The following is a 13720-nucleotide window of genomic DNA, read 5'->3' on the forward strand; positions in this document are numbered from 1 at the left end:
TCACATGAACATTCTTTTATTAACTTTGTTGGTATGTTATCATAACCACTAGAATGCTTTGATTTCAAGGACTTTATGATGGATTCTATTTCTTTGGGTGAAGTAAGTGTGAATTCCATTTTACTGGGATTGCTTGTGTGCACTGGTCTCAGATATTCCATTGCATTATTCACTGAACCTGACAAACTCATGCTATCAGTTATAGAGACAAAATACTTGTTTAAATGGTTTGCAACACAACATGCGTTTGTTATCAGGGTTTCATTTATTTTCAGAGCTATTTGTTCCTCCTCATGCCTGGTCCTACCTGTCTCTGACTTAACTATATCCCATATAGTTTTTATTTTATTGCTGGATGTATTTATCTTCTTCTCATAATGCAGGTGTTTAAATTTCTGGATAACCTTCTTGAATATTTTGCAGTAATTTTTGTAATGAGCTATAATGCTAGTATCAAAGGTGTCCCTATGTATCTGATGGAGTTTCCTTTTTGTCTCGCATGATATCTTTATCACTCGAGCATCTAAACACTCACATACCACTTCCTCAGGATAATCTTTGAGACAGTTGTTCTACTATGGTTTCTATTTTTCACTGTTCTGTCAGCAGTCTCTGTATATCGTTCATTAACTTCTTTGTTGCTTATGGTATGCCTTCATAAGTTTACTTTAATAGTGAAATCTTGGCAGACATGCTTGACAACCTGGTATCGGCCAGAGTGGTATTAATTTGCACAGGAAACTGTTTGACCCACTCATCCATTCACATGGCAGTTTGCTGGTAATGTTCAGCAATAGTGATATTAAATTGCACTGTGAACTGTTTGTCACATTCTGCTAGGGCATTGCCTATTTGTGCAAAGATTTGCAATTTCATTTCTTGGCCATGCTCATTCATCATTACTGCAATTTTGTTAAACAACACTGTGAATGGCTTTGCGGTCTCCATCATTTCAAGAATTTTCTCATTAGATTTCGCTTGTTCATTTGACCCTATTTCAGAAATGACATAGTTCACTTCCTCTGCTGCCAGACTTACATTACTGCAAGTATCAACATCAGATTCAACATTCATTAAGTTTACAAGGTACATCGGTAGTTCTTTTCCCATTTTGGTCGTGCTATAGAATAATCAACATTATTTTACAACTAATTCATGCTTTCATTTGGAAGCAGCATTTTAAAACAGCAGAAAATCATCTACAGTCCATCTTACCAATACACTGCCTAAAAGCTGACATCTTGATCACAATTTTTCAAACAATACAACTAACAAAACTTAATATCTTTCAAAATAGAAATTATAATAATTTAATTTGAGTTATGAAGTGCTCAGTGAGATATTTAGAACCGGAAAAGATTGTTATCCACAAAATGCAAGCGGTAGACAAGAGTATCCCTTACCTTTAGTATTTCTTTTTTTTCCATGTTTTATACCAGTTTCCTTTTACCATATAATGAAATATATTTTTAAAATAAATTTATCTCATTTATTTAGTATAAGATTCTTTCTGTAGCTCTTCCTTCAAATAATGGGACTTACTGCTCCAGAGTAAATTTTCAGTCATGAACCAGAAAACAAAAAAAATTTACAGACAAATTTTAGCGCTCCCAAGTTTTAGGCGCCATTTGAGGTTTTGCTCTCCTGCCTCAGAATGAGAGTTAAAAAGGCAAAGGTTTCTCAAAGCTATGATGAGTACTTAACAATTCACAAATAGTGCAACTTAGTACTATAGCTGCGACATGGAGGCAACCCACCTTGAGGATGGATAATTTTATCAAGACATGCATTGTAGGAAAGTACCCTGCATTTATACAACAGCTTACCTTATAGAAATTCACCCTCAAGTAGATTATTTGCAGATCTACATAGTATTGAGCCACTGAGTAGGCAAGTAGAAATCATTTCTTGGAAGTGGAAACAGAGCAGACTCATGTAGTTCTAGATGAAAATATTGCACACAGCTGAGAAATGGTCGGAAAAATTATCTCAGGGGGTGCAGGTGCTTAATTGAGAACTAACTAACGAAAGGACACTAATTATGTGCAAACATTCATGTCCAAACAATATGCTGCCAACCTCAATTCATTTATAATTACAACATAAATGATTAGGAGATAAGTTGTTAGCTTGAATCATTGATGGAGCCAACACAATAGATAGATAGATGTAAATAACCTTTATTGCTCAACTATATTTACAACTAACAACTTACACCTGCTCAACCTGAGCTCCTAATGACAAAACTCCATATCACAGGAAGAAAACAAACGAGCAGGGCTCTTTCATTTATTCTCAATGGATTTGCAGTCACCCTCTTTACAATATCTGGAAGTTTTGCTATGTTAAACGCGATCTCTGAACATTTAGCAAATACGTTTCTTATTACACACGATTGCCTTAATTGTTATGAGAGTATGAATTAGGGCAAGAAAGGATATAATAATATGAAACACTTTAAAATCTATCAACCAGTGCAAACTGTTTGCATAAGTACCAGCGGCGGATCTATGCGTTATTGACCATGTTTTCTGCAATTGTAATCATTTTAATCATTTGTAATCGATTTATGTGGGATTTGGATAATTCCTTCTGGGTGCATCTTATTTTTTTTATTTAGAGCGTTTGTTCTGAGCAATATCTTAAGGGGTTGGAAAGACACAGCATTTTTCAAGCCATGTTGGAAAACTGCTACATAAGCAAAGAGAGCTTCGTCAGAGAGACAAGATAAGTCAAAACCTAGCTGACAAACAACGAACGACACTGTGAATGACAATGAACGAAGCGAAAATGAGTGTAGGTGAGTCCTGAGAGGAGCATTCAATAACTTTGAAAGTAACACGATCGGTCATCATATGAAAGTTGAAATGGAAGATACTGAGATAATTGATAACGGAATAGAAAGGCAATTACGATAGCTTCATAGTGGAAAAACATCATGAGCAGATGAGATACTTTTAAAAGATTCTACAAAGATTATGCAAAAGCACTTGCTCGTCTTCCAGCAGCAGTTTGTCACAGATCGTTGGAGCAACAACGGGTACCTATCGACAGCAAACAGGAACAGGTCACTCCCATTTTAAGGAGGGGTCGTAGGACAGATGCACATAGACCTATATTGCTGACATCAATGTTTTGTAGAAATATTGAACACGTTTTACACTCAAGAATTATGACGTTTTTTGAGAATGAAAATATCCTCTACACAGAGACGACAATAGTCATGGGATTTTGAGATGTATTTATACAGATGGCGATAGTGTCATGTACACAAAGTATAAGTACAATGGGAGAGCTGTCGTTTGTACTTAGGTGATACATGTGAAAAGGTTTCCGACATGATAATGGCCGAGTCACGGGAGTTGACAGACATTCAACGTGAAAAGGTAATTGGAGCTAGACACATGGGGCATTCCATTTCGAAAATAGTTACAGGATTCAATATACTGACATCCGTATCGTAAAGAGTGTACTAAGAATTCAAAATATCAGGCATTACCTCTCACCACAGAAACACAGTGGCCATCAGTCTTCACTTAACGACCGAGAGCAGCGGAGTTTGCACAGAGTTGTCAGTGCTAACAGACAAGCATCGCTGCGTGAAATAACCGCAGAAATCAATGCGTGACGTACGACGAACGTATTCATTAGGGCAGTGTGGCGAAATTTTGAGTTAATGGGATGTGGCAGCAGACAACTGACGCAATTGTCTTTTCTAACAGTACGAGAATGCCTGCAGCGCCTCTCCTAGGCTCATGACCATGTCGGTTAGATCCTAGAAGACCAGGAAACGGTGACCTGGTCAGGTGAATCCTTATTTAAGTTGGTAAGAGCTGATGGTACGGTTCGAGTGTGGCACAGACTCCACAAAGCCACACACACAAGTTGTCAACAAGGCATGGTGCAAGCTAGTAGTGGCTTCATAATGGTGTGGACTGTGTTTACATGGAATGGACTGGCTCTTCTGATCCAATTGATCCGATCATCGTCTAGAAATGGTTATGTTTGGCTACTTACAGCATTCATGGACTTCGTTTTTATGGATGACAATACACCATGTCATGTTATGTTATGTTAACTGTGGATCTAGAAACGACAGAGAGGCTCCGTCCCTGCCACAGCCACAGTGTTCTGGAACCCCATGACGACTACCGCATCCCACTTCCCCCGTCCACAGCCCCACACCAAACACAAGGTTATTGTGCGGTTCGGCCCCCGGGAAAATCTCACACCTGACGAGTGTAACCCCTATGCTTGCATGATAGAGTAATGGTGGTGTAAGTGTACATGGAGAACGTGTTTGCGCAGCAATCGCCGATATAGTGTAGCTGAGGCGAAATAAGGGGAACCAGCCCTCATTTGATAAGGCAGATGGAAAACTGCCTAAAAACTATTCACAGACTGGCCGGCTCACCGGACCTCGACACAAATCTGCTGGGCAGATTCGAGCAAGGGACCGGCACTCTTTCCCACCTGCAAAGCTGTGCGTTAGACCACATGGCCAACTGGGCAGGCATACACCACGTTACTGGACCACAACTGTTCGCAATTGGTTTGAAGAACATTCTGGACAATTCAAGCGAATGATTTCGCGAGTCAGATTGCCCTAGATCAATTCCATCGAACATTTATGTCAGTTCGAGCACAAAATCCTCCACTGGCAGCACTTCGGCGATTATGGACAGCTATAGAGGCAATTGTAGTGTCTCTTTTGAAATATTAAGGACAATACATATGAAATTACTAAAAAAGAGACTATGAATAATATTAAATGCATAGGAACGTCAAATTTATTATGAAAATGTATCAAATCAACTTCAAGGAAATATTATATCGATTGCAATGTAAAAAAGAAGACATTATATGTAATGGATGAAATCGTAGTGTGTAACATATAGACACAATCATTATGATCTTTGTTTTTATGTATAAACTAAGAAAAGACAATGAATTTTTCTTCTACTGTTAGTATGCTGTCTGTAAAGTACGATCACTATTGTATTGGAGAGATTACGTATAGGGATAGCATTTGTTCTGTTTGTTCTCTTGCTTAGCAATTAATTAGAGAGTGTCCTGTGCATGGTGCAAATAAATATATATAAAAGTGAGCGTATTGTGTCATTTGAAAACCCACATAAGCACCTTTTCATAAAGTGTCAATTAAAAAAAGTTATTTAGCATTTTTCAGTCCCTGTGAAGTGAGCAGTGGTGGTAACAATTGGCCGCCATTATGCGGCATATTTAAAATTGCTATTTTGTGCAAATTACTTCAAAAGCCAGCATAGTAAAAATCATTCAAAGTCATTAAGTTATTTGAAGTGGGAAAGTTCAATAACGTTATTTTGGCATAAACTAAATATTTTCTGAGATGCAATTATTTCTAGGTCAGTGGAGTTGACTGGAATTCCATTACGCTAAGAGCATTTGAAATAATTTGTAGGGAGCCTGGCGCTCAAGTAAATCATAACCTAACATTTGTTTTGGTCACCTACAAATCAATTTTCTTATTATGGCCTCAATCGTTTTTTACGTAACAGTCAATACTAATAAATCAATATATCAAATAATAACTTACAGTAGAGGGACTTTATAGATGTCACCCTGTAACGTTGGGGCCAGATAAAGTTATTGGAATTATACATATACATGTGTGTGTGTGTGTGTGTGTGTGTGTGTGTGTGTGTGTGTGTGTGTGTGTGTGTATTAATTAATATTGTATGTATGCTAATACCAAACAAATTTCATTTCATATATAAACTTGATGAACGAGAGTACCAGAGAAGAACTTCCTAGATCCTGAGAAGATGGAGATACAAATTAGAAAAGTACAAAGGGAAGGACCACTAAGCATCAATTCTTGCTGCATAGGCTCGTATCATCAGAGAGCAGTATGGTAGATGGTACACGGTGAACAGTGAAGTAGATACCAGTCTGTATTTGTGAAAACAACTGTAAGTAAATGATGATTTTGTGATTTTGAAAGTAGTAACCATTCTTGTTCGAGAACTTAGTCTGCATTAGTAGTCTAGAAGAAGTTTTGTAGTGAGTAAAGTGAATTTATTGTCATTATGGGTAAAGTTGGACGAGTTTTGGAAATAGAACAGGATAATGAGACAAATATTCCGAATAATAATCAATTATTGGGTGAAATGAATGGGGATACTGAGATACTAGATGTTAACAGTGATCGAAGGGGAGGTAATTTAGATACAATAGTTTCCAGTGAAACGCCAGGAAGTAGCCAGCATACGGAAGTAATAGAACCGGTAGCTGCTACTAGCAGGGCAAATGTCAGTATCCAAATGAGAAGAGTAATAACGACACCGGTATGTTCATCGATACCTGATCCATTTGTGGAATTTCTCAGGAAATTAGAAGAAAGAGACAGATTAGGGGAACAAGAAAGGAAGGAAAGGGATAGATTATGGGAAGAACAAGCTAAAGAAAGAGATAAAGCCTTAATAGAAAGAATAAATATTCGGTTTGAAAAGGTACAATTGGAAATAAACGAAATAAAGAAAGCGAAAGCCTATTCTGAACTGCAGAACATAGTTAGCAACTTAGTACAAGATGTGCAAAAGATGCAAATGGCACATACAGTTATGAAAGACGAAGTCTAAAAACTTATGAAACACATGGAAAATATAGAAATCGAACAGAAATAAACCATAGAACAGCTTTTAGCCGAACAAGCCAAGAAGGTGGAACAGGAATTCAGGGTTGGCTAACTGAGAAAAAAGTCAGATCTCGGAACAAATAGAGAGTAAAGTACAGTCTGCGATGCAGCAAGTAACTAGCGGAGCACCTGCCTATAAGCAAACCACAGTCGAAACGCGACAACTTGAAGATAAAAAACAAATTGGTAACAAATTATCACATATCGTATTTCCGAACTTGAGCATCCGCATTCGCAAACGCAAAAACCCAACAACGGCGATACGAGCAGCAGGAATACGTACGGAAATACAAAGAGAATGTACGATTCCAATCAACAAGCAGCTAATTCAGAAAGAGCAGATATGCACCTACACGGAAGTATGCTTATTCCTAATCAAGTGGGGGCAGCTTCCCCTTCAACAAGTAGTACCATTGTCGCTGTTGTTGTGGTCTTCAGTCCTGAGACTGGTTTGATGCAGCTCTCCATGCTACTCTATCCTGTGCAAGCTGCTTCATCTCCCAGTACGTATTGCAGCCTAAATCCTTCTGAATCTGCTTAATGTGTTCATGTCTTGGTCTCCCTCTACGATTTTTACCCTCCACGCTGCCCTCCAATACTAAATTAGTGATCCCTCGATGTCTCAGAACATGTCCTACCAACTGGTCCCTTCTTCTAGTCAAGTTGTGCCACAAACTCCTCTTCTCCCCAATCCTATTCAATATCTCCTCATTAGTTATGTGATCTACCCATCTAATCTTCAGCATTCTTCTGTAGCACCGCATTTCGAAAGCTTCTATTCTCTTCTTGTCCAAACTGTTTATCGTCCATGTTTCACTTCCATACATGGCTACACTCCACACGAATACTTTCAGAAACGTCTTCCTGACACTTAAATCTATACTCGATTATAACAAATTTTTCTTCTTCAGAAACGCTTTCCTTGACATCGCCAGTCTACATTTTATATCCTCTCTACTTCGACCATCATCAGTTATTTTGCTCCCCAAATAGCAAAACTCCTTTACTACTTTAAGTGTCTCATTTCCTAATCTGATTCCCTCAGCATCACCTGACTTAATTCGACTACATTCCATGATCCTCGTCTTGCTTTTGTTGATGTTCATCTTATATCCTCCTTTCAAGACACTGTCCATTCCATTCAACTGCTCTTCCAAGTCCTTTGCTGTCTCTGACAGAATTACAATGTCATCGGCGAACCTCAAAGTTTTTATTTCTTCTCCATGGATTTTAATACCTACTCCAAATTTTTCTTTTGTTTCCTTCACTGCTTGCTCAATATACAGATTGAATAACATCGGGGAGAGGCTACAACAATGTCTCACTTCCTTCCCAAGCACCGCTTCCCTTTCATGCCCCTCGACTCTTATAACTGCCATCTGGTTTCTGTACAAATTGTAAATAGCCATTCGCTCCCTGTATTTTACCCCTGCCACCTCTAGAATTTGAAAGAGAGTATTCCAGTCAACATTGTCAAAAGCTTTTCCCAAGTCTACAAATGCTAGAAACGTAAGTTTGCCTTTTCTGAGTCTAGCTTCTAAGATAAGTCATAGAGTCAGTATTTCCTCACGTGTTCCAACATTTCTACAGAATCCAAACTGATCTTCCCCGAGGTCGGCTTCTACCAGTTTTTCCATTTGTCTGTAAAGAATTCGCATTAGTATTTTTCAGCCATGACTTATTAAACTGATAGTTCGGTAATTTTCACATCTGTCAACATCTGCTTTCTTTGGGATTGGAATTATTATATTCTTCTTGAAGTCTGAGGGTATTTTGCTTTCTCAAACATTTTGCTCACCAGATGGTAGAGTTTTGTTAGGACTGGCTCTCCCAAGGCCGTCAGTAGTTCTAATGGAATGTTGTCTACTCCTGGGGCCTTGTTTCGACTCATGTCTTTCAGTGCTCTGTCAAACTCTTCACGCAATATCGTATCTCCCATTTCATCTTCATTTACATCTTCTTCCCTTTCTATAACATTGTCCTTAAGTACATCGCCATTGTATAGTCCCTCTATATACTCCTTCCACCGTTCTGCTTTCCCTTCTTTGCTTAGAACTGGGTTTCCATCTGAGCTCTTGATATTCATACAAGTGGTTCTCCTTTCTCCAAAGGTCTCTTTAATTTTCCTGTAGGCAGTATCTATCTAACCCCTCATGAGATAAGCCTCTACAACCTTACATTTGTCCTCTGGCCATGCATGCTTGGCCATTTTGCACTTCCTGTCCATCTCATTATTGAGTAGTTTGTATTCCTTTTTCCCTGCTTCATTTACTGCATGTTAATATTTTCTCCTTTCATCAATTAAATTCAGTATTTCTTCTGTCACCCAAGGATTTCTACTAGCCCTCGTCTTTTTACCTATTTGATCCTCTGTTGCCTTCACTGCTTCATCCCTCAAAACTACCTATTCTTCTTCTACTGTATTTCTTTCCACCATTCTTGTCAGTTGTTCCCTTATGCTCTCCCTGAAACTCTGTACAACCTCTGGTTTAGTCAGTTTATCCAGGTCCCATCTCCTTAAATTCCCATCTTTTTGCAGTTTCCTCAGTTTTAATCTACAGTTCATAACCAATAGATTGTGGTCAGAGTCCCCATCTGCCCCTGTAAATGTCTTACAATTTAAAACCCGGGTCCTAAATCTCTGTCTCACCATTATATAATCCATCTGATACCTTCTAGTATCTCCAGGATTCTTCCATGTATACAACCTTCTTTTATGATTCTTGAACCAAGATATGCCCTGTGCAAAATTCTACCAGACGGCTTCCTCTTTCATTTCTCTTCCCCAATCCATATTCACCCACTATGTTTCCTTCTCTCCCTTTTCCTACTCTTGAATTCCAGTCACCCATGACTTTTAAATTTTCATCTCCCTTCACTACCTGAATAATTTCTTTTATCTCATCATACATTTCATCAATTTCTTCATCATCTCCAGAGCTAGTTGGCATATAAACTGGTACTACTGTAGTAGGCGTGGGCTTCATGCCTATCTTGGCCACAATAATGCGTTCACTATGCTGTTGGTAATAGCATACCCGCACTCCTATTTTATTATTCATTATTAAACCTACTCCTGCTTTACCCCTATTTGATTTTGTATTTATAACCCTGTAATCACCTGACCAAAAGTCTTGTTCCTCCTGCCACCGAACTTCACTAATTCCCACTATATCTAACTTTAACCTATCCATTTCCCTTTTTAAATTTTCTAACCTACCTGCCCGATTAAGGGATCTGACATTCCAAGCTCCGATCCGTAGAACGCCAGTTTTCTTTCTCCTGATAACGACATCCTCTTGAGTAGTCCCTGCCCGGAGATCCGAATGGGGGACTATTTTACCTCCAGAATATTTTACCCAAGAGGACGCCATCATCATTTAACCATACAGTAAAGCTGCATGCCCTCGGGAAAAATTACGGCCGTAGTTTCCCCTTGCTTTCAGCCGTTCGCAGTACCAGCACACCAAAGCTGTTTTGGTTAGTGTTGCAAGGCCAGATCAGTCAATCATCCAGACTGTTGCCCCTGCAACTACTGAAAAGGCTGCTGCTCCTCTTCAGGAACCACACGTTTGTCTGGCCTCTCAACAGATACCCCTCTGTTGTGGTTGCACCTATGGTACGGCCATCTGTATCGTTGAGGCACGCAAGCCTCCCCACCAACGGCAAGGTCCATGGTTCATGGGGGTAGGAGTACCATTGACGAAAGTCTAATCAAACATCGGCAATTTCAAGTGTACAATGCGGAAAAGAAAACGGTACACCCAGTGATATTTATAAAAGGATTCAGGTTTTACCAGTGCATGGAATGACCATCAAAAGATCCAATTTATAATAGCCCATATACAGGGTGTTGCTGTCCTATGGTCAAACGAAATTTATGACAATTGTCATAATGTGGCACAGTTCGAAAAGTCGTTCTTTGACAGATATTGGTCTAAAGCGGTCCAAGAACGCCTTAGGACAGAGGTTTACAGTCCACAGATGTACAACCCAAAGCAAGGTACCCTGGGTATACACTTCAAGAAATATATCAATAAAACAAACTATTGGGATGAGCCCATATCGGCACGTGTTGTGATAAGAATATTAAAATTGCGATTGCCAGGTCATATTCGTGACAAACTAATGGTTCAAATGGCTCTGATCACTATGGGACTTAACATCTGAGGCCATCAGTCCACTAGAACTTAGAACTACTTAAACCTAACTAACCTTAGGACATCACACACAGCCAATTCCCCAGGCTGGATTCGAAGCTGCGACCATTGCAGTCGCGCGGTTTTGGACTGAAGCGCCTAGAACCGCTCGGCCACCGCGGCCGGCTGACAAACACAGATTTGTCTGTATTAGACGAAATTGATCTATTGTAAGAAGAAAGCAGGACGAATCGTGACCTGGAAAACGGGAACTTTTCGCCGCGCAAATATGGGAATCGATATAATAATAATAATAATCGCAACTCTGGGAACAACAGCAATAGTAAAGAAGATTAACATGCAGATCATAATAGGAGAAACGGAAATGGTCAAATACCATACAATATAAAACGTAGATGGGAAGAAAGATGCCATCCCGGATACAATAACAATAACAGTAATCAGAATAACAAACGCAGAACGAACGAAGGTCAATGGCCTAACCAAAATAATAACGCGGACAATCGTAACTATCCAGTACAGTGGTTGCAAGCTTCAATGCCACCACAAACGATAGTCAGCAGTAATCACTATCAAGGTGACAACTGAAATTCCATACCAAATGCAAGTGCCATACCACAGCCATGGACAGACAAAAACAGTGGTATAAGAATCGTTGAAACGACCGGTGATGGAAGCAATAACATTGAGCAAACGTCAAACGAGACACGACCGCAATAAACTCCCAATTGTTGGTCGATGAACAGGTTGGGGGCATATCTAGAAGTAATGCACTAGACAATGTACGACTGTTGAGATACCGGGACGGAAATAGTATGCAACAGAACTTGTTAACCGAACCAAACAATTGTAATAACACAGAAGTAGACGTAGTGCAAACCATTGTAAATGCAAGAATCAATGAAATTCCTATAGAAATATATATTGATACTGGTGCTACCATAAATGTCATGAGCTACAATCTTTTTAAAACCCTAAATCAGAACCGCAAATTGCCGACATACCCAGTGCAGAAGTGTCGTGTTACTGGAGCCACTATTGCACGGGCACAAAATATTCAATACCAGATGTGGGTAGAATTATGCCTCAGGAAGGAAAACATGAAATGTACCTTTCTTGTGGTCAAAGGATTACGAGTGGCCTGCATCCTGGGGTGCGACTTTCTTAGCGAGAGAAAGCCGCAAATTGACCTCTCAAGAGGAAAGATTTGCTTATTGAATGAAAATAGACGGATTGTACTGGAATTAGTGCGAACAAAAGGTATACCAGGTAAAGTCTGCCAAAGTGCACAACTTGAAAGCGGGAGGCGCCCAATATTACAAATAAGCAGCGACTTAAAGGGACAAGAAGAGTATTATTCAGACATAGTTCCTGACGAAACACTTAGCTGGATTGCAATCATTGACAGAAAAGTACAAGAATCAGATTATTTAACCGAATCCCAGCGGCAACATCTTACTGAGTTATTAAATCATTGCAGTAAAGTATTTTTATAAAAACCTGGAATTATTAAAGGGTACGTGTACAATATAGGTGTTTCCCCACGAAATACTACATAAACTCACAAAACAGGAATCATGTAACGCAATTTTTTCAAAGTCATGGTGCGGGCAATACTAATAAGAACTGTAACAGTGTGTCGGATTTCGCGAATGAAGTGTGATCTTTGAAAAATGTATTGATGATGAACTTGGACGGTGAACACTTATATGCTGTGCAACGTTAGCCATACGATGCACAAACATTGACCAAATGTTTGTGTTTGAACTTGTGCAGACAATATTTTTAGTTTGGACGCTATCTTCAGTGCGCCAACAATACGATGCAATGAACAGCGTAGTGGGACGTTAGTGTAACGACGACTACGGTGGGACAGCGTCGAACAGAAAAAAATGTACGAGACATTAATATTCCATTCGAATTAATTGTATCAAAGATGTGAAGGGCTTAATCAGGCATCAAATCTCATGCAACATTTAGCAACACGTTCATGCAAATAAACTGAAAAGGACAAGTGACAGAGCCTGCACCTCGACGACGCGATACTGTCTACTAATCCATTCATACCCACAGCTGTAGCATCTCATGGAACCAGTTACTATAAAATACGTATGTTTGTTGCATGCTTTGAACGAGACAACATCCTCTCCCGTGCAGAGAACACGAGCGAGCGGTGCGTAACACACAACAATGCTGACGCACCAGGAGGACAGAACAACGTCGGTCCGTACTTCGATTCCTGACCGCGGGTTCCAGCCGGGAATGCAAGCAACATCGGTTTCCAGCTGACGCTCCATAGCAACGGGCACGAGACATCGAGATGGCGCGATACGACGCCACCGACACTCATACGCGACGAGAAATCCGCCGATTACAACAGCCTTTATTGTTTTTTATGTTACAGTCAATACTAATAATTCAATAAAGCAAATAATAAATTACAGTAGAAGGACGTAATACAATGTGGATCAATATTTCTGAAGAGGCCTTCCAATAACTTGTGGAGTCCATGCCACATTGAGTTGCTGCTCTGTGTGGGGTAGAATGAGATCAGACACGATATTTGGAGGTATCACATGATTTTTGTCACCTTAGTGTATAAAAATAAACAATGATACTACAAACAGTGATCTTGTGAAACTCAGCTCGCTGTAATCTCCAGCTCTCTGAGATCCATAGTGCAGTAGACAACGGCACTCAGGTTGGTGCCGTATATCTTGACTTCAGGAAACATTTGACATTGGCCTGTGGAAAAAATACAACCTTAATGGGTAAAGAACCAAATCTGCCGCCAGATTTAAGACTTCATTGCAGATAGAACTCATTACGTCAGTCTTTATGGAACAAAATCGACGGATGCAAAGGTAATTTATGTACTACCACG

Source organism: Schistocerca piceifrons, chromosome 7, assembly GCF_021461385.2.
Source record: "Schistocerca piceifrons isolate TAMUIC-IGC-003096 chromosome 7, iqSchPice1.1, whole genome shotgun sequence".
NCBI lineage: Eukaryota > Metazoa > Arthropoda > Insecta > Orthoptera > Acrididae > Schistocerca > Schistocerca piceifrons.